The sequence below is a fragment of the Onychomys torridus genome, chromosome 8 (genome assembly GCF_903995425.1).
Source record: "Onychomys torridus chromosome 8, mOncTor1.1, whole genome shotgun sequence".
NCBI lineage: Eukaryota > Metazoa > Chordata > Mammalia > Rodentia > Cricetidae > Onychomys > Onychomys torridus.
In genome coordinates, this window is record NC_050450.1 from 43,733,639 (window position 1) to 43,758,221 (window position 24,583).

At 45.5% G+C, this 24,583-nt stretch overlaps 1 protein-coding gene across 2 annotated transcripts in view; it reads right to left on the reverse strand.

Annotated features, from left to right (window-relative positions):
• Positions 1 to 24,583, reverse strand: part of Glra1 (glycine receptor alpha 1) — a 102,263-nt gene that overhangs the window by 74,698 nt on the left and 2,982 nt on the right. The gene's annotated exons all lie outside the window — the stretch shown is intronic.

Genomic DNA, 24,583 nt, shown 5'->3' on the forward strand with positions numbered 1-24,583 from the left:
AGGAAACATCATGAGCTGAACACTGATTGTGACCAACTTGCATTCTGAACATACTGCATCTTGTTTTGTAGAAAATTCCGTTTCATTGTATACATAAGGAAACGGAGGCTGAAGCATGTGACTTGATCAGGCCAGCTTGTGTCCTTCCATTGGGTACTTGCTAAACAATGTTCACGATTTCCTGATTCTCACCTCCTCGTACTACTTTCCACGCATGTGTCAAGGCTTGGGTCAGGGAAGTCCTCATTCTTTGGTGGTTGGAGACCAACCCTCGGCTTTACAACCTTCCTTCTCCGCAGAATAGGAAAAGTTGGGTCTTGTGCAGACAGGAGTCAGAGCATACCCTCCTAGGTTAGTGGACATGGCTTTCGTGAAACAGAGAGCCAGGTGCATGGAAAGGGTCCCATAGACACTTGTTAAAAAATATACATTGAGATCCTGGATAAAGCTTTAGTTACCTATGTAGTCATATTTCATTAGGGGTTCAATCAGTCTGAAGTCCCCAAATCCCTAGGCTCATGGCTGTAATTCCAGCACTTGGGATATTGAGGCAGGAAGATTGCTATGAACTTGGGGCTTCATAGTGGGTTTGAGGCCCATCTGGGTGACAGAGTGAGACCCTGTCTCAAACCAACCAACCAACCAACCAACCAACCAACCAACCAACCAACCACCCCTAAATTCTGGCCCTGATGTCTTCAATCAGACCCTTGGGAAGATTCTTTGTGTGTGTTTTCACACATGTGTGTACATGTAGAGGCCGGAGGTCAATGTTGGGCAGCTTCTACTCTATTTTTGAGACAGGGTCTCTCACTGAACCTGGAGCTCATGACTTTGCTTTTACTGGCTGGATTCTCCTGTCTCTGCCTCTCTGTCATTGGGTTACAATGGTGTGCCATAGCACCTAGGTTTTTCTCATGGGTGCCAGGAGTCCAATTCAGATTCTCACGCTTGCATGACAAGTACATTACTACCCAGGTCATCTCTCCAGTCCAAATTCTTAATGTTCTGGGAAAATCTAGCACAATGAAGTAGAAGCCATTCCTTTTTTTATTTCTGGAATACTCATGAATAGTGCATGGAATGACAGGGCAGCTTGCCACTGTCAAACTCATGTCTGTGGATCGGCCCCATATTCCTGATACCTTATGTCACTAATTATAATTCTGCATCAACTACTTCTCTTGTCTCTGACTTTCCCTGTGTTTCTCACTGGATGGGGGTAGGGTGGAGTTTGGGTTGGGGTAGGGAGGGTGTTAAGTGGTCCTGGATGAGACAGGGACATGGGGATTCAGGGAACTCTTTAGAGGCTTTTGTGTTGGGCAACAGGTCTGGGGGTGTGTTGCTGTAGCTGAGTCCAAGCTCTTAGCAGACCTGGTATCATCAGCATGCACACCACGAGTCAGCCTCAGCCGGGAGAGCGGACAGCTCTTATTACTTTCAATGCGGCTTTCTGTTTAATCAGATAAATCTCACTGGAGAAATGTGTGTGTGTGTGTGTGTGTGTGTGTGTGTGTGTGTGTGTGTGTGCAGAGAATGGAGGAGCTTGGGCTTCTGAACAGAAAGTTTAGGGAAAAGATATTGAACAGATGAGTAGAGCTTGGTCATTTGAGGTCACAGGTGGAGGAATATAAACACAGAGGACAAACAGGACTGAAATGGAGAGGTGTGTTGGAGAGCTTGTGATGGCAAAGGCTTCTGTTCACTAGGCACTCTGCATGTATTAGCATATTCAGTCTCCTTAATGACCCCACAAAGATGACATCATCACCCCATTTTACTGATGCAGAAGCTGACGCATTCCCTTTCAGACATTTAGCTAAGATTGTGCCCCTAGTGAAGAGCAAGCCTAGGAGCCCACACTGTGGTGTCCATGCTTCTGATGACCAGCAGCTGCTCTTTCATGTTAAAGTTTCCACAACTCTTTGGAACTGTAGGTGAGAACCTGGGGCACTCGGGATTGAAAAAACATGGTTTGAGAACACAACATGGACATCATTCTTGACTCATGGTCATCTTGGATCCCCATAGTATCCCCACAACTGCATCACCAGGGAACGAGACTTGCTCATGGTCCTAGATAGTAGGGCTGTAAGGCCACTGAAGGGTTCCTCGATCTGATGTGGAACATTTGTTTGAAGATTTGCTCATTCTCAAAAGGTAGTAAAGGGGTGGGTGAAATATTTCTTTATTACTTATGAAATAATCTCTACTCAAACTTGTCCCAAGTAAGTCAGCAATGGGCAGGCTTGGTGCTGGGGTTGGAATACAGGGTAATCCCAGCACTTGGTAGGTGGAGACCAGAGGATTGTGAGTTCAAGGTCAGCAGGAGCTACAGAGTGAGAGCCTTTCTCAAAATGCCAAGGGCCAGGCATGGGGTTCAGGAGTAGAGTGCCTGTCTGGCATATGCAAAAAGGAAAAAAAAAATCACAATGGCCCCTCCCCCCACTTGCCATTCATCTTACCCCTTTCCATCCAGTTCACTCATTGTTAAAGAACTGTCTGCCTTTACAAACTCTAGCTCTCAAATGACAAAAGGTCCCAGTGTTTTGTTTTGTTTTTTAAACCAATGTTGTGGAAACAAATGTTAATTTCTCAGATTAGTCAAGGGTTTTCTTTATTAGGCACTTCAAGTTAATAACCATCGCATTTGAGATAGTGTTAAGTTCATTAGTTCATTTATTTACTTACTAAAAAAATAATTATAGAATACTTATTATATGTCTGAACAGTCTGTGTTGGAGCAGAGTTTAAAAACAACAATATCCTCTAGTCCTTATCGAGTGGCTATAAAGTACCAGACATGAAATTAATTATATTATGGCTGGAGAGATGGCTCAGGGAGCAGAAGCACTTGCTGTACTAGTGGGAGAACCTGAGTTCAAATCCTCAGAACCCACATTAAGCTAAGCATGGTTGTGCTCATCTGTAATGTGAGTGCTTCCACCACAGGATGGGAGATGGAGACAGGAGACTACCTGGGAATGTGTGGGCTAGGTGATCTGGTGCATGCAGTAGCAAATCAGAAGAGATTGTCTCAAGGTAGAAGGTAAGGACTAACACCTGAGGTTGCCCTCTGACCTTCACACATGTGCTGGGGCAAGTTTGTGCCTGCACTCACACACTAGAACAAGCCTGTGAACATATACATCACACACACACACACACACACACACACACACACACACACACACACACACACACACAAGGAAGAGCATCATACGGCTATCTGCTCTCTCCTACAGCTAAGGATGAGGAAGCTGGGGGTCCTAGAGTTTAAATATCCCACCCAGGTCCTCTCTCTTACCTGTATCAGTGACCAACTTGTGACAGCCAGTACATCCCAGGAACTCTCAAACTAGTAGGTGGGAATCAGTCTATAACAAATAAGAGCTTGAATGCCCATTGCAACTCCTCCAAGGCTCAGGGAACATTGTGAAAGTGGGAGCAGAAGGGATGGAAGAGCTGGAGGAAGGGCTGAGCTGGGTAGAATGCTGAATTCTCAGCCTGCCATGGCTGTTGCACTCTTGGACTCACAGTAGTTATGATTTCTTGTACAAATTCTACACTAGGTAATTCCTCGATTATTTGTATTAGTTCCTTTTCTGGGACTGTGATAAAATACCCTGACAATAAGTAACTCAAGTGAGAAAATGTATTTTGGCTTACATTTCCAGAGGGATAGATGAAGCCTGTGGAGGTGGGGAAGACGTAGTAACAGTGAGTGTAGTATATGAAGGCAAGAGCTGGAGCGGGCTGGTCATACTCTCCTCCACTCTCAGGAAGCAGAGGGAAAACAGGAAGTGGAGCCAGGCTACAAATCCCCAAAGCCCACCCAAATCTGCACTAGTGTGAGAACTGAGTTCGAATCCTCAGAACCCATGTAAAGCTAATCACGGTTGTGCTATTTGTAATGATCACACACACACACACACACACACACACACACACACACACACACAATGTGCAACTCAAATACACATTGCAGTTTTGTTGCAAACTCAGTACACATTGACTCAACTCAACTACACATTGCTTTCGTCACCAGCTCCCCTGTGCTTCAGGATGAGCCTCTATAAAGAGTGTTTGCTTAGGAGACTTCAGGAGACTTCAGTAGAAAAGTGAGTGTGTGGGGTTTGAGAGATGGAGGGATGGTCATGGATGATGTCGGGGAGGGCAAGTACTTGTTTCTTCCTTATCTCAGGACTCAGTATCTCAAATTTTTATTTTTCTCTTTGGTTTTCTTTCCTTTATACCTCCTTCCTATCTTTGGGATCTTATGGCTGAGTAACCTCTTTGGAGCTCAAATGGGAACCACATAGGGGTCTGGGTCTCAGAGCTTCTTCATTCTTTCATGATTTAGAATCAGAGAGAAGCAACCTAGAGAATGGTTGAAGCTGTGGCTGGCGACTCAGAAGTCTTGGGTTTGATGTCTGCCAGCTGCGATTATTTCTCAAATGATCTTGGACAATCCTTTCTAAGTATAATCGTTAGCTACCTCAGCCAGAGTGTAGATATTTTTCTGCAACTTATCAATTATAACTGGAAATCATTGAGGGATGAAGGTATAGCTCATTGGCAGAGTGCTTGTATAGCATGCATGAGCTGCTGGGTTCAATCCCTAGTGTACACACACACACACACACACACACACACACACACACACACACACTTGTTGAAGACAACATAATACACTATACAAATAAAAGCTACTTTTGGAGCGGAACATACTTTCTTTCTCCTACTGCTTCTCTCTATGTAGCTCAGGGTATTTTGTAGTAGCAGTACAAAGTGACTAACACTCTGTAGGTAGATCATGGTCATTCTCTTTCTCTGTTTGTTTGTCTTTCTCTGTGTATGTGTGTATGGTATGTATACTTGCTGTTAACTGGGGTGGGGTGGGTTTTACAGAAGAAGTATTCTTTTTGCAATTTGTATTATTAATATGAGGGTAGTCCTTTGTCAATCAGTGTTGAATAGCTTTCATTAACTCAGAGTTGGCTGATCTGGGCTCTGTGATGTTGAAGCATGGAGGACCTTCTAGAAATTTCTGGAAACGTCTCTATGTTCTACACTGGAATCTACTAGGGCAACTCATGTTCCCATCTAGAAGTATAATGCATCCCTCTGGTAATTATTCTGCTGCACCCTTAGTAATTTCTCTTCAGCAAATTAATAGCCTTACATTAGCATTTTGATAAAAAGGGTTAGGATGTGATGGTAAGAGAGTAGTCCTTGTGCCCACAGAGCTGCATGCTGTCCAGTGGTGAAAATGTCCAGCCACTAGCTGGCTGCTGGCCTTCAGACCAGAGCTCTGTAGTACTTTAAAAAACATTTTTTTCCAATGATAGAGGCAATAGATGCACATTGGAAAAGTACAATGGGGATGCAATACAAATGAAACCCACCAGCATCCTGTCACTTGTATCCTATCAGGAATCCTTTAGATGACATACTGATACATTTGTTGTAGATTTTGCCTTTCCCTGTATAGATAGCTTTTTTTTTTCTCTGTGTAACAGTCCTGGCTAAACCAGGCTGGCCTTGAACTCACAGCAGAGACCTGTCTGCCTCTGTCTTAGGTAGTTTAGTTTTTGGGTTTTTTACAGAGGATTCTGAATGAGCATTTCCCCCTCATTATTAAACTTTAGAAACATAGGTTTAAATGGCAGTACATGCCTTGTGTGTTCGTCTTTGTCTTCACTCAGTGGTCCTTCTGTGGATGGGCATCAACAGTGTTTTCCAGGGCCACACCATTTTGTAAGGTGCCTCCATTTTGGATAAGCCACAACAATTCATGTAGCTATGCTAATTTTTTAGTTTCCAAGCTAGTGTTAATTGTTTCTTGAAAAACTTACCTCTCTCAGCCTATGGATTCCCAGTAATCATAAGCTGGGAAAGATGCCTGTCAATCATCTGATTCTGATGTTTCTTTCTTTCTTTCTTATTTTTTTTTTTTCTGATTTATTTGTTATGTATACAGTGTTCTGTCTGCAGGTCGGAAGAGGGTGCCAGATCTCATTACAGGTGGTTGGGAGCCACCATGTGGTTGCTGGGACTTGAACTCTGGACCTCTGCAAGAGTAGCCAGTGTTCTTAACCACTGAGCCCTCTCTCCAGTACCCCTCCGATGTTCTTTAACTGACTACTCATTGGTTAATCTCTACAATGGCTGTGGGCTAAAAAATGGGTGAGTTCAACCTCCTCCCCCTTCCCTTTACTCTAAAATCTACATACAGGAGGGGACCCTCCCTCTGTCCTGTGGACCTGAACTCACCTCAGAGCCTCCATCATGTTGCTATTGTCGGCCCATCCACAGCATTAATGACTTTTGATAAATCTGTTACTCAATTAGCCATCTGCCTCAGTATCCCCCTTGAACTGCAAACCAAAACCTTTTGGGCAGCATTTTCAACTTGGTCGTAAGTCATGCTGAAAGTCCCTCTGTGACAAATCTCTGCTCCTGTTGTAGAAACAAAGCTGCCGAGTCCAAGGCTAGAAATGTTTCTGTGGTAGTCGGCTGTAACAGTGAGAAGCAGCCCCTTGCACCATCTGACCTTCAGGACTAAAACGGCATCTTCACAATGCAGGCTGTGAGAAGTTGACAAGAAGGAAGACCGTCCCCTACCTTCCCTTCTCCTGCACTGGCTCCCACTGCCCAGGTAGCCATAGTCACTGATGCATGCTGGTGGGAGCCAGAGGCCTCTGAGGCAGGTGGTTCAGATGCTCATCTGGTGTGGCCCATTGTGTTGCCTTCTCTACTGAATCACTCTGCTTGGGTGTGCTGCCATTTTCATCCTGACAGTCCTCATGTCCTTGAATGCTTAAGACACAGGAAGACCATAGGCAGAACCCAACACGGTTCTTGCCTTTTATCTCCCAGTGACCTTGGGCAAGTCCCGTGAGTCTCGAAAGGACTGTTTGTTAGGAGTGAAAGAAAGATGTTCACAGAGCGCCCCTCCAGGATTGCTAGGGTTAAGTAAGAAGACATCTTAGGTGCCGGCTGTCCTGTCGGAGCAGGCACAGATCACTTGTTTTGTCTGATCGTTGTCATCACAAGCCCAGACTCCCGCAGAAGGTATAGGTGGCCTTCACTGCAATTGGATTCCAGCACAGATTAAGACTCTTCATTCTGCAAACCCCAGAGGAATGTAAAGCCTCTAAGAGGCAGAGGGACTGCTGGATGTGGGCTGCACTTCAAATCTTGGCTAATTTATTGTGTTCGGTTGTAGGCCCTGCATTTTAAGAGGGATATTAGCATCTGGAACAGGTCCAGAAAGGAACAACTGGGCTGGTAAACAAACTTGAAATTGACCTATAAGGAATAATTAAGGACTCTGGGTGTTTGGCGGAGAGAAGATTTAGGCAAAAGGGACCAGTGTGCTGGGCTGTTGTGGGGAAGCAGGGACCTGACTTAATGAAACAATGGTCTGGAAGTCTTTTTCTATTTTTCTAGGCACTGAGCTAAGCCGTTTGCAAATATTAGTTATTTTTCTTCTGCAAGATGCTCTATAAGGTATGTGTTTGTATTCCTGTTGTAAAAAGGAGGTGACTAAGCTTCAGGAGGCAGAGAGTGATGTGGCAGGAAGTTACATGGCCTGTAGGTGGCAGGGTAGGAGCAGGGCCAGACAGTGTGTGTGTGTGTGTGTGTGTGTGTGTGTGTGTGTGTGTTTGCATGTGTGTATTTATATGTGTGTGTTTTCACACACAGGTGTGAGTTCACATATGTGTGAGTATATGTGGAGGCCCGAGTTCAGCCTCAGGCTTTTTGAGACAGGGTCTCATTGGCCAGGAGTTCAACCAGTGGGTAAGTCTAGCAAGCCAGTGAGCCTCAGCAATCTGCTTTTCTCAGCCTCTTCAGTGCTGGGATTACAAGTGTGTGCCATCATACCAGTTTTTCTTGTTTTTTTTTTTTTTTTTTTTTTTTGTTTTGTTTTGTTTTGTTTAGTTTTGTTTTTCGAGACAGGGTTTCTCTGTGTAGTTTTGTGCCTTTCCTGGAACTCACTTGGTAGCCCAGGCTGGCCTCGAACTCACAGAGATCAGCCTGGCTCTGCCTTCCGAGTGCCAGGATTAAAGGCGTGCGCCACCACTGCCTGGCCATACCAGGCTTTTCACGTGGGTTGTCTGCATCCCACCCCAGGCCTCTATGCTCACGCAATAGGCACATTACTGTCTGAGCTCTCTCCCCAACCCTGAGGGTTCTGCTTCTGGAGTTTTGTAGGCTTGTTTCAAGCCACCAGGCAAGGCGAGTGGAGCTTTCAGAGCGGGGCTGCTTCATGCACGTGAGGATGGGCTATTCTGACAATTCTTGTAATGGAAAAGGCTGCCCAAGACAGGGTGAGTTTCTGGCCTATGTTCAAGCAGAAGCTGGAATTTTACTTGGCCTTGTGATCTGCAGGGCACAGCTGAGATGGTGGCGGCTGGGACCAGGATTCTGTTATGCACTTGTGTATTTTTCTAATCAATTAATTAAAAATTACCTTTTTTGAGGGTCTGGAGAGATGGCTTAGTGGTTAAGAGTGCTTACTGCTCTTTCAGAGGATCCAACTTCTGCTTCCAGCACCCACATGGTGTCTTACAACTACCTGCAATTCCAGTTCCAGGGAATCACACATTTCTGACCTCCCACCAGCACTGATATGTTCATACTGTCTTCCCCTAACTATGTGATTAAGAATGAAGTAAATCTTTAAAAAATATAAACTAAAGAGTAATAGGTTTTTTTTATTATTAAATATGTTTATTTATTATTTTTTTCCAATTTACATACCAACCCCAGTTCCCCCTCCCTCCCCTTCTCTTGCCTCCTCACCTCCCTCCCAATCTGCCCCCATCCACTCCTCAGAGTGGGTAAGGCCTCCCATGGTAGTCAACAAAGTCTGGCATACCAAGTTGAAGGAGAGTCTAGGCCCTCTCCATTGAATCAAGGCTGAGCAAGGTATCCCACCACAGGGAATGGGCTCCAAAAAGCCAGTTCATGCATATGGGATAAGTCCTGGTCCTGCTGCCAGGGACCCCACAAACAGATTGAGTCACATAGCTGTCACCCACATTTAGTGGACCTAGTTTGGTCCCATGTAGGTTCCTAAGCTGTCAGTCTAGATTCAGTGAGCTCCAACTAGCACTAGTCAGCTGTCTCTGTGGGTTTCCTCATCATGTTCTTGACCCCCTCTTCTTTTTTTTTTTTTTGGAATGTTGAACATCATTTATTGAAGGAGGGAGGAGGTCTTAAATACAGACTTATAGTACTATGGGGGAACCCTGGTTGGCAGAAGTTCGCTTCTGATTTTTTTCCTGGAGCTGAGGATTGAACCCCGGGCCTTGAGCTTGCTAGGCAAGTGCTCTACCATTGACTTAAATCCGCCCCCCCTCACCCCCCCTCCTGAAGTTTTACAATCTTGCATCTAAGTAGTTAATGCCCAATATGCTGGATTCACAGATGAGAAGCTTCCCTTAAGCATTCAGGAGGGTGGAATTTCGCAGGGAATTAGCATAGGGAGGATATCAAGGTCAAGGTCAGCAAGCAAGGCAACAGTTACCCAAAATGGGAGCCAGGGACCCAAGGACCTACAGGTTCCCCCCACTTTTACTAAAAAATGAGCTTCTGACTTAGGTTGCATGGGACGCCAGCAGGTCACCTTACCCATCATGGAGACACCTGTCCAGGCCACACAGGTGTTCTGTCTTAGGTTGGTGAGTGCTGCCCAGGCATTACCTGTCTCTGAATACTCACTATCATACAGGCTCAATTGTGTGAGAGCTGCAGAGTTGACTGTTGCCAAAGATCTCTAAGTGGCGCTGGGCTTGCAATCTGTGTTCGACACAGAAAAGACCAACAGAAGTCTTAATCTACCCATAGCTGGTAGGTTAAAGGCAACTGAGCCATTCCCTTCCTTAACGAGTTTTACTGCAAATTGGAGACCTTGTAAGATGATGTCCTGAGAGCAAGTAGAACTTGAGTTTGTAAATTTATAGCTTTCAAGGTCAATTGAAATGTATATAACTATTGATTTCAATTTGTCATGCCCAATAGAATGAAAGATTAATTAACTGTGGTAGCTACTTTTGCTGCCAGGGTCCCCACTGTGTTAGCTGTAGTAACCAATTATGAAATGGCAATCCCCAAAACAGTAATAGCAGTGGTTGCCACTGTTATACCAGCAACAATGGCAGCAGCGATGTCAAATTCTCTTCTGGAGCATGTGGGTATCCATTGGCATGGATCCAACTCCAGGAACACAAACTGCTAAGGCTCATTATTCTTGATCCCAGCATGACCCAAGCTGGCAGCTCTTAATATTGTGATGTTTCATTGAGGGTTGCTCAGTAATTGAGTAAACAGTCATCCTAAGGTCCTCCATGTCATATATATATATATATATATATATATATATATATATACACACACATATATATGTGTATATATATGTGTATATATATATACACACACACACACACACATATATATATATATATAGCCTTATGGTTCTGTGGGTTGCAGTCTGATTGTTCTTTGCTTTCTATCTAGAATACACTTATGAGTGAGTACATACCATGTTTGTCCTTCTGGGTTTGGGTTATCTCACTCAGGATGATTTTTTTTTTCTAGTTCCATCTATTTGCCTGCGAATTTCATGTTGTCATTGTTTTTCTCTGCTGCGTAGTAAGAGTAATAGTTTTTGAGACTGAGTGTCAGGTAGCTCACCCTGGCTTCAGACATACTATGTAGCTGAGGATGGCCTTGAAATCTTGACCCTCTTGTCTCAGCCTCTCCAGAACTGGGATTATAGGTACTTAGTCTATGGGGTGCTGGGGATCTGGCCCAGGGACCTGTGCATGCTGAGAAAGCACTCTGTCAATTGAGCTACATCTTCAGCTCTCTTTTATTTCTTGTGAGTTTTTTTTAAAATAAAATTTTATTTAAAATTGTGTGTGTTTTGTTGTGTGTGTTTTGCTTGCATGTATGTCTGTGCACCATATGCATGCCTGGTACCCAGGGAGGCCAGAAGAGGGCACTGGGTCCCTTGGAACTGGGGTGGATGAGAGCTGCTATGTGGGTAAAGGGAACTTAACCTGGGTTCCAAATCTCATGGTGCTAGATAAAGAGGAAGCCTGGACTTTGTTGCAGTAGTACTGGGGTGTGGGAAAGTCTCTCACCAAGTTACCTCCTTCCCTTCCTGGAGACAAGTCTGTGATTTGGGGTGAGCCCCTTACCTTTCCTCTTCAGGGTCTCTCCCTTCTTCCACCCTATCTCATTGAATAGTCTTTTGCATGTAATAAAACACCAGATTCTGAAGAACATGATTTTTCCATATGAACACTTTGAATTAGACTAGATAAGCTGGCCTAAAGGAGTCCCATGTTAGTCAAGATGCTGACTTTAGGCTCTTCATCCCCAAAATGGGGTTGGTCGTGGTACATACTTCATGGGGTTGCTATTAAATCAAGAAGTTGTATACCCAGAGCTCTTATCTTCTGGGTACTAGGAATTGAACCGAGGGCTTTGCATATGCTGAGATACACCCATGTCTCCTCACCTGGAACATTTAGAAATTTCCCGACATATGGTAGGCTATAAGCACGTGTTATTTGCTAATGCTACTAATTATAAGAATTCTTACTTAGAGGAATTCTTGTCCATAAGGCAAAGTTGCCATTCTAAAGTGAAATTCATGATGATGAGAACAAAATTATCCCATACCTTTGCTATTTCTCTGCACGACACCAGCAGAAACCTCCTTCGATGCCAGGGAACGTTGTTGTGGGAATAAGACATGGAGTCCTAGGCTCTAGTCTGGCCTGGACACTAATCCATTGTGACTTTGGAGAAGGGTCTTTCCCTGTGGCCTCAGTTCTCCCTTGGAATGGGAGGCACTAGACTTGAGATTTCTTTCCCTCTCCAGCTTAGTTCTCATCCCACTCTGCCATCTCCCCTCTCCTTGACGGTTTTCTGAAATAGCCCTCCATATTGGGTATGTCTCTAGTTACCCTGTTGAGAATGCTGTCACTTTCTTCTAAAATATCCAGTAAGTCTAGTGTTGGGGGAAATGGCTGAGTTGGTAATGTGCTTGTCATGCAGGAATGAGGACCAGAGATGGACTCTGGAACCTATATCAAAAAAGGCTGTGTGTTCTGGCAGGTGCTTGTCATCCTAGCCCCGGGAAAGTAGAGAGAGACATGGGGATCCCTGGGGCTCTCTAGCCAGTCAGCCTAGCCTGACTGGTGAGTCCAAGGCTAATGAGAAAGCCTGTCTCAGAGTCCCATAGACTCTGAGGAACTACAACTAAGATTGCCTTCTGGCCTCCATAGGTATGTGCACACATACCTTCCTCCCAACTCATATGTACACACATACACCAACACATAAAAAACAAATTAAAAATCCAAGTCTACAGCATAACTCTGGCCTTCCATCTTCCAATGACCTTGTACTTCCAGCATTATGATTTCAACGGGGGAAAAACATCTAGTTGCTTAGAAAAATTCCTGAAAATGTATCACAAAGTCTTAGCCTTTAGGCTCATTTACTCCAGGGTAAAATGCAGCTAGCTCAGTCGTCACCATTTTGTACCTATCTTTCCCCTCTGTGGCTCAGGGTGTCTTTACCCTCGTAAGGTGTGCTCCCACCTTGATCACTTTTCTCCAAGCTTGTTCTCTCTGGCATTCTCGTCCTTCAAAAACATTTTGCTTTCATATTTAAAAGTACAGCCAAGCATTGCCGAACTATTTGATGCCAGAAATGTCCCCCACAGCCTCATTCTCAAGAGATGGTGACTATAAACAGTTTCGGGTCCACATCTCTGCACTCCCCCCTTTCACATGAGAACACTTATCCACATTAAAAGATGAAAATTGTTTTCTACCAAATACACTTCTTTGATGCTTGGGTTTTTCTAACCCATTCAATCTCATCATTTACCTTGGATATTAAAAAGATGTTTTTATTACATTTCATTTATTTGTTTAGGTGTGTATGGAGGTCAGGGGACAACCTGTGGAATAATTTTTCTCGTTCTACCATGTGGGTCCTGGGGATCAAACTCATGTGGGTTGGGCTTGGCAGCAAGCGTTTTTTACTCACAGAGCCCTATCTCATTGGCCCCTATCTTGGATATTTTTGACTTTACTCAATGGAATGGGATCAGTTTGTGCCTCTTTCTGGTCATGTGACATGGGTCTCCTGTCTGCCTTTTAGCCTCCTCATCTGCAGGAAAATACGGTTTCCTCCCATCTGCTCATCTCTGCGTGTTATAGGTGCAATAAAAGAGAGGTATGGGTGAAGGAGTAGGCACCCAGGGGCAAACCTTTGTGGGCGGAGCTCTGGCCCAGCCTCCTGTTTTATTGGTTTTGTAACACTACCAGACTCTGAAGTTATTGTATGTGTGTTATATACCCATTCTTGCGTGTGCATGTGTGTATGTGTGTGTGCACATGTGCTAACCAGAGCAGAATGTCTAATATTTTCCTCAATCACTTCTCCACATTCTTTTCTTGATATGGGGTCTTCCACTAAACTTGGAGGTCATTAGATTGGCCTGAGTGGTTAGTCAGTGAGCTCTGGGGGTCTTCTTGTCTCTGCCTCCCTTGGGCTGCACACTGTACCCAGCTTTTTATGTACATTGAAGGGATCAAAGTCAGGTCCTCACCTTTGTGCAGCAAACACTTTACCAAGTGAGCCACAGACTCTGAAATTCTCATTTTCTCATTTGTCCATTTAGTTTGTTATTTAAGCCCCTCTAGAAGGAAAGTGTTCTAAGGCCAGGACTCTCCTGTTTGTTTGTGTGTTTCTCCGTGTAACTTAGAACAATGGCTGGCCTCTAGTGGGAACTGGTATTTTTCTTTCTTTCAGAATGAAGAACTGACCCACTTTCAGCTGAATGGAAGGCCACTGGGAAGGGATAGGCAGAGTGTGAGCAGGCTAAGCCCTGGTGACGGGGCCTAGAACTGTCCACCCTCGTTCTTGGGCTCAGGGTCACTCTTTCCCTTTTATCAGCCTCACTCTCTCGGCATCCACTGGTCCCCGTGAATTAGTCATTTCCCATGGCCCAGTTTAATTATCCTGAGCCTCATGAAATGGTCTTCATTTTTATACTGTCTCCTCATCTCCAGACAGCCTGTCAGACTCCTCTGTGCTCTGCTCACTTTTGGCACCCGGCCTTCTTTCAATGACCATTGTGTGTGTGGCTTTCTTGCTTTGCATGATGTCCAGGTACTAGAGGTAGTACCTACACTCTGTTGGCCACCTCAGTCAACAGAAATGGTGATCTGTCAGGGAGGGATTACTATTTCCATGTCACAGAAGAGGACGATGGTGGCTTCAGAATCCTTGAACAATCTTGCTCTAAGTCTCACAGCTAACACATGGCATTACCAGGATTCTAGACAAATGAATCTCCAACCCCGGGGTCTCCTGCTAGCCAGTTTAAATGAAGCCTTATGCGTGGCAGCTGGAAGGACCATCATCTTATGTAGTCTCATCTCATCTTAGACATAGAAAACTCAAGACTCAGTTACAACCCCCTGTGAAACAGAGGGCTAGGGAGATAGGTGGCTCAGTAGGCAGAGTGCTTGCCTCACAAGCATGAAGATCTGAGTTTCATCTCCAGAGCCCATGTTAAGAAAAAGTCAGGTGTGGTGGCCTGTGCTTATAATCCTAGCACTGAGGAGGTGGAGACAGGAGGATCCCTGGGACTCAATGGCCAGCTACTTGGTGAGTTCCCAGCCTGTGAGAGACCCTGTCTCAAAAAGAGGATGGGTGATACCTGAGAAACCTCAGAGGCTATACTCTGGCTTCTATAATACATGTACACACACACACACACACACACACACACACACACACACACACACACACAGCAGAGCTTGTCAGTGGAGGAAGACCTGGATCATCCAGATCATCTAACCTGAGAGAGTGGACCCAACCCATCTGTTACTTGCTTTGTTACTATCTTTATCTGTCGAAGCCAACAAACCCCTTTCCAGACATGATGTGACCCTTTTCATTTAGAGAATTTTTTTACTAGTAGCTATTTTGGGTTGCAGAGAGGACTCCAATGAAGTCCGCGCCTTCTTCACAAATGAAACCATTTCTGATGAGACCACATGCCTTCAGGTACTATGGCCACAAAGAAAACCACCTTAGAAAGTTTGTCCTATTCCATGGAAGGGACTTTGCTGTGGGCCTGGGGGCATGCTGGGAAGCAACCCTATCTTATCTGCAATGGCTCACAAGTTTGGGGAGGCCCAGAGCTCAGACATGCCCTGGCAGGCTGTGAGGCTAAGGCTGAATGACTTCCTGCTGCTGTGTCAGAGCCAGGACTGGGCCACCACTTTCAAGTCATGCTCTCCCTATGACTCATTTATTGGAGCAGAAAAGGGTCATGGTGAGATACAGCAGTGCTTCAGGGTTGGTTGGGTGGAATCCACCAGGTCCTGGGCTTCTACAGAGCCAGTGACAGGAGGCTGTGAGCAGAAATAGAGGGACAGAGCAACAAACACTGTGTGCAATGTACCTGAAACCACAAGGACAGCACAGCTCGTGAAGGGCACGAAGGGCTAGTGGAAACCTTGGGAAGTACCAAGAGAGACAGTGTGGCTTTTTGAGGGGTTTCTAGTCCAGTGAGGAGGCTAGAAGAGCTCCGTACACAGATAAGCCACTTTGCTCAAACTGAGGGCTGAGGGTAATGCCTCCACTTCCAAAGACTTTAAGAAAAAGATTTATTTTTACTTTTTGACTTTTATTATTTTTCATTAGTGTATTTGTCAATGGGTGTTGGGGTGCCCACACAGGCCAAAGTGTCAATCCCCCTGGAACAGGAGTTACAGGTAGTTATGAAACACTTGATGTGGGTGCTGGGACTTGAACTCAGGTCTGTTGGAAGAGTGGTGTGTGATTTTCCAACAGGCTAAGCCATCTCCCCAGCCTGTTTTTCAGGAACATTTGAAAGGAGAATTCAGGCTCAGTTGGTGGTAGGGAGAGTGGTTACCCAGGGGGTGCCTTTGAAAAAAGTGAAGCTAGGGATGGGTCTTGAGGTATGGGTAGGATCTCAGCCGTGAAGAGGGAATTACTGCCTGTTAGGGGCTTGTGTTCTCTCATATGGAATACTTTAAAGTGTTTAAAATGGACTTCAGTCACTATTCCTAGCTTTTAAAATCATTTTTGAGATAGTGTCTCATGTAGCTCAGTCTGGCCTGGAACTCATCATGTATCCCAGACTGACCTGAATTCCTCCTGATCTTTCTGCCTCTACTTACCTGAGTACTGGGATGACAAGCTTGGGCCACAAGGCCAAGTTTGTGCAGTGCTGGGATGAAACTGGGAGCTTTGTGATGGCAGGCAGACACTTGACCAACTGAGTTACATCTCCCAGCTCTCTAAAGACAGGAATCTTGAGATGGAGAAAGGCCGAGCAGCTGCCAAGATCCTTCAACAAGGAAAGCAGGATCCAAACCGCTAGCTGTTTTGAGTGCCTCTGAGGGGTGTGCCATTATCAGCTTTATGGATGGGGCCGGGGGCCACTGAGAGTCCAGAGCAGGGACTTATGGACACCTTTGGCTTGGGATTTGGTTTGTGCGATGTAAAGAAGATAGAGATAGAGGTGGGTGCTTAAAGGGGCCAGCTGGGAGATTTTTTATTTTAATTAATTAATTAATTAATCAATTAATTATTTTCAAGATAGGGTTTCTCTCTTTGCTTTGGAGCCTGTCCTAGATCTCACTTTGTAGACCAGGCTGGACTCGAACTCACAGAGATCCACTTGGCTCTGCCTCCCGAGTGCTGGGAATAAAGGTGTGTGCCACCACTGCTTGCAGCTGGGAGATAAAGTGTCAGATAAAGACAGGTGTGCTCAAGAGAAAGCCAGCACAGCTCCTGGAACCATGGTGGTCCTGCACATCACAGACTGTGGGCTTGAGACGAACTCCATCACTGTATGGCACAAATCACATCATCATAGCAGGAAAAGGGTTTCTAAAGGCAGTCCACTTGCATTTCTATCTAGGGTTGCCTGGTCCAGATTAGGTGGTTATAGGAAGTCTCTTTCAGCTCATCCATACAATGGGATGAGTAACAGGTTAGGAGCCCACAGGCTTACTCATATTCATCATTGAGAAAAAAGCCAGGTACAAATGCACCACTATTTTGGTAACTGTTGTGGTATAAAATTCACTGACAGGATGGTTATCAAACTGCTAAATGACTCATTCTAGGGAATAAGATTCCTGTGTGTTTTGTTCCTCAACATTTCTTCTTTAGTTGCCTAACTCAAACCAATTACAAAGTTTCTAATGTAAAAAGGTACAGGGAATGAAAGGAACCCAGCAACAGGTCTGCTCAAAAGCTGATTGCTGGAGACTTAGTGTGGATTGATTTTTTTTCCTCCCCCGACTCTGGCCTGCTAGAGGCACATGGGCAGATGTCTCTGTGTCACATGCTAGGAACAAGTGGCAGAGCCAAGGTGACTCAGGAGGGTCACCTGTGGCCCCTGGTCACTCAGCCTCCTGGTCCAGAGAGGTTCTGAGGAGAATTTCCTCCGTTTTCTGGCAGCTCTCTGGGAGCATGAGATGAGGTGAGGTGGCTGGTGCCTGAGGCAGAACTCTCCAAACTATTATTCTGAAGGTGAGGGTACTCAGTTCCCCATGCTGGGGTTACACTGTGGCTGCACAGGCGGTTGGTCTGGGCACAGGGGACCAATAGTTCCTAATATTCTCTTCTTTGGCCAGAGTATGTGCTGCCCTGTTTGGCCTCTCAATCAGGGATGTGTTCCCACCATCTAGATAACTCTTCCATCCAGTGATTTGGGGCACACAAGAAAAGGCATAGTGGGAAAGAAGCATCCACACTCTCAGGAAGGACTTAGCCCTTCATGTGGGGCTGGAGGGTAGCCGCCCCCCCCCCCCCCCCCCCGTGAAAGGGATGGAGTTTGGAAACGTGTGTGTGTGTGTGTGTGTGTGTGTGTGTGTGTGTGTGTGTGTGTGCCTGCACGCACGCACAGGGCACGGAAACTGTTACTATTTACATCTGCCTGCAAGGAACTGACTTTTGATTCTTTTGAGAGACAAACTTGGCTCCCCCATCTTCCTCATCTGCTTCAGTGTCTCCTGGTGAGTGTGGGAGGATCAAAGGTATGGAACAATTCTGAGGGCTTCCTTCCCTTCCTCTCCTCCCCTCCCCTCCACTCCCCTCCCCTCTTCTCTCCTCTCCTCTGCTCCCTTCTCCTCTCCTCTCCTCTCCTCTCCTCTCCTCTCCTCTGCTCCCTTCTCCTCCCCTCTCCTCCCCTCTTCTTATATACCTTAGGCTGGCCTGGAACTCACTATGTAGTCCAGGTTGGACTACATATTTCACTGTAATGCTCCTGCCTCAGCTTTCCAAATGCTGGGGTTATAGGCATTCTCTCTTGTGGCCCCTGGTAGAGAGGTAAGGCTACTAGCATGAGAACCACAACATCTCCCCAGGGATATGGCTTTGAGAGATTAAAAAGTCACCATGGTGATTTATAAGCAAGGAGATCTGGCTTCTCCCTAGCATTACAATGTCTAAAAAAGGGAATGTGTGCATATATCATATGATTAAAACAATTAAGAGGGGCCAGTGATATGGCTGAGGTGGTGAAAGTGTTTACCACCAACCCGACAACTTGAGTCTGACCCATGAGACCCATATGGTGAACGGAGAGAACAGATTCTTGCATGTTGTCCTATGACCTCTACACCCTGTGCTGTGGCACATGTGTGCACACAAAATAAAAAGTATAATTATTTTAAAAGCAATTAAGAGAAAGAAAGGGAAGGAATGCCTACCTGCTAAGAAGAATAAATAGTACGGCTCTGTTAACTCCAAGGCCTGATGGGAAATTCCCAGTTCTCTTCTCCTAAGATTGCCCCCGCCTCATTGTGTAGACCACATTGGTCATGAACTCACATCCTTTCTTTTTCAGCCTCCTCAGTGCTGGAATTACAGACATACATCACAGCACCCGGCTTTCACAGAAAGGGAGGACTACCAGCTTGATACTGTCCTGGAGATGTGAACCAGTGTGGTGACTTGCAGCCGGGTTTTGAACCTCGGCTTTACCTATGATTATCAGCCAGGTTTCTTGCATCACCCAAAGGTCCATGATAGTTCTCTAAACCTCAGTTCCCTCAGCTCTAGAATGGGGATAGGTACCATTGTCCTAAGTATTTTTAAGGCGATTGGATGATCAGGCAGCTTACTCTGCAAACTGAAGTGCTACTGTGGGAGCAGGGTGGCTTGCCGCAGTCCTCTGGAGCTGGGGAGGGTTGCAGAATGGAGCACACAGCAATAAACACACACTCTCAAAAGCCAGAAGAACCGAGCAGTGGCTCTGATGGGTATGAGGTAGCAACAGACTCCCTGGAAAGGTGGGCAAGTCAAAAGTGTGTAGAAGGAAGAACATGGTCCTGAGGTCAGAACAATGATGGGATGATGCAGAGTCTTCTGAAACTCTGGGAGTCCCAAGCAAGTGTCTAGTTAATGCCGGTTTGAGAGTATCAGGTGCTCAGGAAGATGGGTGAGTGAGATCTTAAAGAAACCCTATTCTCTGGAGTCCCTTCTAACATCAGATCCACTCCTCCCTCAGTCCCTACAGATGCTCATTGCTGTGCTTTAGGCCTCTGGGGCCAGAATAGCATTCCCATCCCTGGATACCTCTCTCTGTCTGCATCCTCACACAGTGCAGGTCTAGTGTGTGAGTGAGAGCTGATGGTGCACCAGGACTCAGGGACTGCATTGCCATCTCAAGGTGGGGCTGGCTGCTCAGGGGAGGAGCTATCCTTAGGTGTGCTTATGTTCAGGAGTGGGAGCCAGAACTTGCAAGGAATGAAGGGGAACACAGAGACATCATCAGGGTACACAGGCTTTGCAGACAACACGTGGTGAATAAATTTGGGGAATGATGCATGACTGATGCTTTAGGGAGCCTTGTCCTCCTGTAAGCAGTTTGTTTATATTTTCTTTTTTATGTGCAAAGTGAAAGAGCTTCTACACACATGGCCATAGTTGGGATGACCTAGGGCCTTGATGTTCCCCATTTCCTATCCATGTAAACCTTTGTGTTGTGAGAGGGCTGGCCAAAAGACTGGCTCTCATGCCCCAGATCTCAGAAACAGAATGTCTGCAAGACCCTTGGCACTTGCTATGTGCCAAAAGTTTGAAAAACTTCAACTTAACAGCCTTTTCGAGCATTTCAGTTTCTGGTCCCATCCCAGGAGAGCCTGATTCTGTAGTCTGGTCTGAGTATCTGTATTTTACTACTGAAATGTTGCTACTTTGTGGCACTAAGGACTCTACCCAGCATCTCATCCTAGGTAGGTACTATGCCACTGAGCCACTTTCCACCCCCTGACTATTTAATTTTTAAAACTATCTTTAATTATGTTTGATTGACATATGCAAAGCTGTAAATACGTATACATCAGTGTGCACTTGTGAGGTTATCTCCACCATCAATCCCCCATGTCTCTCCATCACCTGCAGCATTGACTGGTGCCTCTTCATATGCTATGGTTCAGTAAGAAGACACTGTATGAAAGTTCGAACCTCTCAAATTTTTGGGATTCATCTCGTTGGCAAGCCCTCCTCAACTAGATTTGACAGTTCAGATTCTAGATCTGCTCAGAGCTCATGCTACTTCAGACTCCTTGGCTTGGAGGGACAGTGTGACACCCCCCCCCCCCCGAGTGAATGGGTGGGAGATCTGAGGATGCAGCTCCTGAGGATGGGATTGGACTGGAGTGTCCTGTGGGTATCTGCTGCCCACTTCATGGCTGGGATTCTCAATTGTCAGCATCATCCTGTTAAGACGGTAAACTCATCTAGTAATAGATCCTATGAAACAGGCAGATTCAAAGGCTGAGAGTGGTAATCTAATTGTGCTGAATTAGCTTCAGACAATATCAACTTCAGAAAGTCACAAAGGGACCTTTAAACACCATTTCAAAAGCTTTGGTGCCCCCCGGCTCCCCTCTTAAGGGATCACATTCCAAAGCCTGGGCTCTGTGTGGCTAAACCCCTTGTCCTAGCATCCAGCCACTGTTCCTTTCTAACTGCTGCCTCAATAAGTTGCTGGCACCCCGTTGTGTCTTTGGTTGTGTGTTAGGCTTAACAGGGAGTGGGTTTGTGGGAGACAGCTGGAGTTCAGGGCAGAGAGGCCATACGTGCTAGGAACAGCCACTGTGACTGCGGCTTTATTTGCGGACTGGTAAATTTTCTGCTAGGTCCTTCTGGTGCATTTGGAAGCCCTTTTCCTTCCTTAAATGCAGGTTTATATATATAACTAAGGCAGCTTCCTTTTAATAATCCTTTGTTACATTGTGTGGGTAGTTTCATTGCCCAATTTAGTTATTATCTGATCTATTTTGAAGAATGAGAAAATACCACCGAGTATGTGCTCTTGGCTTGATTGAAAGCCCACAAATTTCAGGTGGTAATTTAGGAGTCAGGACAAAAGGGGGGGATAAGCATTGTCATTGTTGTCTTTGACAACATCTATTCTTTTGCAGGAAATCACTCACAAACTCTCATAATCTATAGAAGAAGTGGGAAACTCTATATCACCCTGGCAGGTAGATTTGTATTTCCTGCTTACAGCCTTCTTCTGACTGTCGTGACCACTGTGGCAGCTCCTGCACCACTCAGTAAAGATTCCAGAAAGTTCCTAGTTCCCTTGAGCCAGAATTTCTGTGTGCATTAAAGTAAATATATTCCTCTTTTGCAGTCATAGAGGTTAAATCAAATCTAATGTTTCCCAATGTGGAGGCTGTGGGTACATCAGAGGTACAGGCAGTCTTTTTTTTTTTTTTTTTTTTGTTTTTTGAGACAGGGTTTCTTTGTGTAGCTTTGTGCCTTTCCTAGAACTCACTCTGTAGTCCAGGCTGGCCTTGAACTCACAGAGATATGCCTGCCTCTGCCTCCTTAGTGCTGGGATTAAAGGCATGCGCCACCACCAGGTACAGGCAGTCTTAAGGAGGACTTGGAATCTACTTAAAATGTTTCAAGGACTAGCCAGTTGTGTGTTTACCTCTGCCCAAACCATATGGGCTGCCCAGGCAGCAGCACAGGTCCTTACCATGCTTCATCTTAAGTAAACTTGGCCAGGGGAATTGCTTGTGCTGTGGTAGTTGGGGCTTCTGACAGTTGTGTGTTCTTCTGACTAATGACAATGGGTAGAAAAGGCAAGGATGAACAGCTGAAAACCAGGCTTTATGCACACACATGGGGGGGGGGAGGTAAATGTTAAACAGAGTTGTTGATAGACAGTAGAGAGCCTGTGACTTTCTCACATGGATTTTCAGATGCAGACAGTGGTGGAACAGCATCCCCTCTCACCTCTCTGAACAGTCCGTAGGATGGGAAGGTAAGACGTTTATCGTCTCTGTCAGTCGTCAGGTCCATCTTAGGGGAACTGTTCAAAGAGGGGAGTAGCTGGGTGAGGTCCTCAATTTTTTTCTGACTTCTGAGTCTGGGAGTAGCTGGCAACAGCTGTTATTATTATTTTGGTAATAGCTGAGATACACTGCAATCACTTTAACCCAGTCTGAACTGTTATGGGAAAGACTGGGAAGAGGTCATCGCCAACAGGAACAGCTAAAAATAATTTTCGAGAGTGTGACTGGTGGAGTCCTTTCATTTTACAGGTAGGCAAAGTGAGACCCAGAAGGGTCACAGACTCTTCTCAAGGTCATACTACTATAGTTAAATTCCAGATCCCAGGTCTGCTGCACACTAAAAAAACCTGCAGAAGAGCCTCGAGATGGGCAGACAGGAGACAGTACCATCCATCTTAAAAATCATTTTGGCTCCTGCTAGCTGATGAAGGAAATAAAGTTAATGACATCCACATCAGTGCAATGCTGTCATAGGCTCTGTATACAGGCTGCCTGGAGGCGAGCATTGCAGACCCTCTAATGCAGGAGAAAAAGGTTTCTTCAGGAACGGCGTGTGTCCCTGCAGAGTGCCTAGTTTTGAACTGGACACACAATCACGTAGTTAGTTAACACCTGGTGAAGGGATGAAGGCAGGGGAGCCACTGGGGCCGGCTCATCCAGAGCCTTTGGGCAAACGGGGCCCTGTCTTTGCAAAATGAGTTGCTCAGAGGCTGAAGGGAACTCACAAGGGTTGGGTTTAGCCATCCAAGAAGAAAATAGAACAGCCATACAGAAGGAGCCTTGTTATGGCTGTGCTGCAGGAGGAGAGCCGAGTTGACTCTGGAAGTCAGAACCCATGGCCCATAACTGTTCTGCTCCCTCCATTGCACCGCATAGCTTCGGCCTTTCATAAGGCCATCTCAGAGATAAATTCCCCATGTGTCCTCGGTAGGTCATTCCCAGTTTTGCAAATATGCAGATGTTAGGTGTGGATTTATAACTCCATTTATCGGCTTTGCATCTCTGTCCAAACTGCCCCTTGGGAATAAAAACATGAAATTTCTTTTCTATCTTTCCTAAGCCTCCAGAGGGCAGGCAGGCTGATTGACATTTTGGTTGGCCCTGAGGCAGACTTGCCCTATGGGCTTAGTTCTTTAGGAAAAAAGTCCTTGGGCCATTTCAGAAACTTCTAGATGTGTTCTGCAGTGCCCCCAACTACAGTGGGCAGGACTCAGGCAGAACATAGCTGTTATTAGGGAGAAAGACCAAGGTGATTGTCTGCCCTTCCTGGTAAGCTTGGGAACCTTCCCAAGAGGATCTGTCTCAGGAAAACACTCATTTATCTGTCCATGGTGATAGAGATATTAAACAATGTCTTTTCCATGGTCTTTCTTGTCCTAGAATTGATAGAAACATCTGCATTTCAAAGTTTTGATCAGCTTTCTTAGCAAGTGACTGACACACAGAGTCTAAAACCTCAGCACAAGGCGTCGTCTACTTGGGTGGGAAATGGAGGAGGTACAGAGGGAAAGGTGGTGATCTTGTGGGCAAACCACTTGGTTCATGTCCCTCTGTGTTCACTTCCTGCTGAAGCACAAGCTAGATCCCTTTCTGTCTGAGCGGGGACATGCTGTGTATTCTCTCAGGGGTTATTTCCCCAGGCAGACTCAACTTTTTCATTATTACAATTAGTGCATCAGAGAAGCTGATTAAAAACTTGGGTTATTTTTATTGTCATTCAAAACTTGGGCAATTCTGTCCCTTCTCACAGTACCCTGGGTTAGTTTGCAGTGTTTGGAGACATTTTTGTTTGTCATGATCAGGGAGAAAAGATGCGGCTGGCACCAGACAGGCTGCTACAATGCACAGGGCAGACGTCACGACAAAGAATTACAAAGATCAAAATGTCAATGGTGCAGAGGCTGAGAAGTACCATTATAGATCATGTCTGTCCGAGTTATTGAGAAGGCAAGGAGCGGTTGGGGGTCATACTAGTCCCATCCGTGCTACAAGCCTCTGTCAAGACTCTGGGGGGATCAAAGCCATGTCTCTTTGATTTAAAGTTGGGTTGAAAGGAATGTATTTCCAGCATTAAGTAAATAAAGAAAAATTAAATATTGGTTTTAGGCCAAGTGGATATATGGCCCCAACCTTGAAATAACACAAAATTTATGTTATCGGATCACAGGGTGTCATGTATG